General features: G+C 39.7%; 1 non-coding gene across 1 annotated transcript; it reads left to right on the forward strand.

The window, feature by feature from the left end:
• The first annotated feature begins 900 nt into the window (after nt 1-900).
• On the forward strand, nt 901-1,007 carry LOC135276018 (U6 spliceosomal RNA). The gene has a single exon (XR_010343584.1). It is a non-coding gene; the product is annotated as a U6 spliceosomal RNA (small nuclear RNA).
• Nucleotides 1,008-4,270: the final 3,263 nt, after the last annotated feature.

The following is a 4,270-nucleotide window of genomic DNA, read 5'->3' on the forward strand; positions in this document are numbered from 1 at the left end:
GTAATCCCAGCATTTTGGGAGGACGAGGTGGGTGAATCATTTGAGGTTAGAAGTTCAAGACCAGCCTGGCCAACATGGTGAAACCCCATCTCTACTAAAAATACAAAACTTAGCCGGCAATAGTGGAATCCCAGCTACTCGGGAGGCTGAGGCAGGAGAATAACTTGAACCCGGGAGGCGAAGGCTGTGGTGAGCCGAGTTCTTGCCACTACACTCCAGTCTGGGCGCCAGAGTGAGACCTTGTCTCCAAAAAAAAAAAAAAGAGAGAGAGAAAAGAAAATACAGTAAAATAATGGTAAAAAGATAAACCCATCAAAATCATACATGTTATGTATAGCTATAGCTATCTAAGACATATATAACATATATATAGGTATATAGTTACACTTACTATCCCTAGAGATAGATATATACGTACCTGTAAGATATATCTCATTTTTATCTTATCTGTAAGATATGTATTAATATTGTATATTAACATATTATACTTATTACAGATATCTATATCTCCCACCTCAACCTTCTGAGTAGCTAGGACTACAAATAGGCATGTTTCACCACACTCCTTTTTTTTTTTTTTTTTTTTTTTTGAGACAGAGTCTTGCTCTGTTGCCAGGCTGGAGTACAGTGGCTTGATTTTGGCTCTCTGTAACCTCTGCCTCCCGGGTTCAAGCCTCTGCCTCAGCCTCTGAAGTAGCTGTGACTACAGGCACATGTCACCATGCTCCGCTAATTTTTTGTATTTTTAGTAGAGACGAGGTTTCACCATGTTGGCCAAGATGGTCTCAACCTCTTGACCTCGTGATCCACCCGTCTTGGCCTCCCAAATTGCTGGGATTACAGGGGTGAGCCACCGCACCCGTCCAACACTCTGCTATTTTTAGAAAATCTTTTTTTGCAGTGCTCGCTTCGGCAGCACATATACTAAAATTGAAACGATACAGAGAAGATTAGCATAGCCCCTGTGCAAGCATGACATGCAAATTCGTGAAGCGTTCCATATTTTTTCTTAACAAAAAAAAAAAAGAAAATATTTTTGTTAAGATGGGGTCTCACTGTGTTGCCCAGGCTGGTCCTGAACTGGCCTCAAGCAATTCTCTCACTTCAGCCTCCCAAACCATCTATAAGACATATATACATAATTAAAATATATCTTACACATATCTCACCACAAAGGATTAAGAATTGAAGCCTGCCAGGCACAGTGGCTCACACCCATAATCTCAGCACTCTGGAAGGCTGAGGGGGGCAGATCACGAAATCAGGATCTCCAGACCATCCTGGCCAACCTAGTGAAACCCTGTCTCTACTAAAATACAAAAAATTAGCCAGGTGGTGGTACACGCCTCTAGTCCCAGCTACTTGGGAAACTGAGGCAGGGGAATCGCTTGAACCCAGGACACAGAGATTGCAGTGAGCCAAGATGGGCCACTGCACTCTAGCCTGGGAGACAGAACGAGACTCCATCTGGAAAAAAAAATAATAATAATTGAAGCCATCTGAAAGTAACAATCTCAGTTGGGGCTGTTAATAGAAAGACGCTATTGAAAGTTTGAATAAGGAAGTCTTTACCCATGTAGCTAAGAAACTGCCCCTTCTGGCTGATCCCAGTGGCTCACACTTATAATCCCAGTGCTTTAGGAGGCCAAAGTGGGAGGAATGCTTGAGGCCAGTTAAGGATGAGCCTGAGCAACACAGTGAAACCCCACCTCAACAAAAAGATTTTTTTTTAAAGCAAAGTATAGTGACACGTCTGCCTGTAGTCCTAGCTACTCAGGAGGCTGAGGTGGGAGGATTGACTGAGCCCCGGAACTTGAGGTTACAACAAGCTCAATTTCACACCACTGCACTCCAGCCTGGGCAAGAGAGGAACACCCTGTCTCAAAACAAACAAAAAGAAAAAGAAAAAAGAAAGAAACTGCCCCTTCTGCATCCCAGCAAGAAACAAGTGGTTTACCTTTTAAGGACATAAAATCAGGTCAGATGTAGAAACCAGGTACACAAAAGGGTTGTGTATTATGCCATCTCGCAAAAAGATTAAATGAAGATTTACATGCTGTGTAGTGGACCTCAGGCCTCTTCCCCAGTCCAGCTTCCAGAATGCAGACCAATCGGCCTGGGACTAGGAGATTTCTCTGCAGGGGAAAGTGACCCAAAAGAAAAGACCTGCAATCACTCGATCACCCTGTGTAAGACTTACACTGAATAACTGCCATGGACAAAGAGTTTTTACTCAGCTTTTTATTTATTCGGTCTTTAATCTGAACAGATGGCCAAAGTTTACTAAACAATTGAGGAAAATCTCTAAATGAAATAAAGAGGACAAGTTAACAAAACAGTTAATTTGGAGATACCAAATTAACAGACAAGAAAGAAAAAAGAAAGAGAGAGAGAGGAGAGGGAGAGAGGGAGGGAGAGAGAGAAAGACAAAAAAAGAGGAAAAAGAGAAGGAAGGAAAGAAGAAAGAGAGGGAGGGAAGGGAAGTAGAACAGAAGCAGGGGATTCAGGGAGGAGAAAGAAGCAAAGGAAGGGTAGGAAATCTCCCACAAAGTAAAACAAAAGAAATCTTTTTAAAGTAGAAAAGCTTGTAAAGAGTTCTTCAGTCCAGGAGGTGCAACTACAAGGAATTCCAAAAGAAAAAAGAGAAAAAAAGGGAAATAAATTAATTATAAAAAAGAAATGCAACTTTTTTTGGCAATACAGTAACTAAATAATATGAAAACCTCATCTTAATAAAACATCTAGAAATGTTGGATAAATTAGTTTGCCAAATGCTAAGCTCACAAAAAAAGTAAAGCTTTCAGTGACCCTGGAGGAACTTGTCAAGAGTAACCAAGACTTTTGGCTTTTAATGTCCTTAAAGTAGACAAGGCCTCAGAAACCAAATGAAGTGAAGAACTGTTATTGAGGATTCCACCATTTTTTATACATTCTCAGTGCAGGAGTGGACCAGGGAGGCTGGTGAAAAAAAAGAAAAAAAAAAACCAAAAGCAAAGAAATAACAAAATGTCTCTGTCTAGCTACAGACTCTAGAAACTGGAGGTGGCGGGGGTTGAGGGGGAAGTAACACCTAAAATCCTCAGATTCAGAAATGGCAATGACTCTCAATTAAAGAAAAAACAAAAATAACTCTCCTAGACACAGCAAAAAATTAAAAATAAATAGATCTTAAAAACAGGCAGAGAATGATACTAAAGGCACAGGCAACAAAAAACAGACAAACTAGACAACGAAAATTTTTAAACTCCACACACAAAAAAAGATAGTATTAACAGAGTAAAAATGCTCCCACTAAATGGGGGAAAATATTTGCAAATCATGTATTTGATAAGAGATTAATATCTAGAACATATAAAGAACTCTTATAATCCAACAATTTTTTAAAAAGAACCCAAACAACCAGATTAAAAAATAGGCTCAAGCGATCCTCCTGTCTCAGCCTCCAGAGTAATTGGAACTACAGGACATGGTGATTTGTGCCTGTGGTCCCAGCTACTCAGCAGGCCAAGGCAGGAGAAACACTTGAACTCAGGAGCTCAAGACCAGCCTGGACAACATAGTAAGAGCCCATCTTTGAAAAATAAAAATAAAAATTAGGCAAAGGATTTAAATTTCCGTTTCCTCCAAGAAGACATACAAGTGGCCAAGAAGCATGTGAAAAAAATGCTCAACATCCCTAATGATTAGGGAAATGCAAAATCAAAGCCACAATGAGATACCACCTCACACCCATCAGGATGGCTACCATCAAACAAACAGAAAATGACAAGTGTTGGCAAGGGTGTAGTGAAATTAGAATACTTATGCCCTGCTGGTGGGAATGTAAAATGGTATAGTCACTGTGGAAAATAGTATGGCAGTCCCTCAAAAACTTAAAAATAAAATTACCATATGATGCAACATATACCCATACACTTCTGGGTATATACTCCAAAAAAAATGTAAGCAAGGTCTCAGAGAGCTATTTCTATACCTATATCCACAGCAGCATTATTCACAATGGTTAAAATGTAGAAGCAACCCAAGTGTTCAGTGACAGATAAATGGATCATCAAAATGTAGCATAAATATAGAGTATTAATCAGGCTTAATAAGACATGATATTCTGACATATACCAAACATTGATGAACTGTGAGGACATTATACAAAGTGAAATAGGTCAGTCACAAAAAGACAAATATTGTATGATTCCCCATACATGAGGTTCCCAGAGTAATCTAATTCACAGAGACAGAAAGTAAAATAGTAGTTATCAGGGACTGGGGGGAA

Source organism: Aotus nancymaae, unplaced genomic scaffold, assembly GCF_030222135.1.
Source record: "Aotus nancymaae isolate 86718 unplaced genomic scaffold, 86718_ANA_hifiasm-v0.15.2.pri h1tg000019l, whole genome shotgun sequence".
Taxonomy (NCBI): domain Eukaryota; kingdom Metazoa; phylum Chordata; class Mammalia; order Primates; family Aotidae; genus Aotus; species Aotus nancymaae.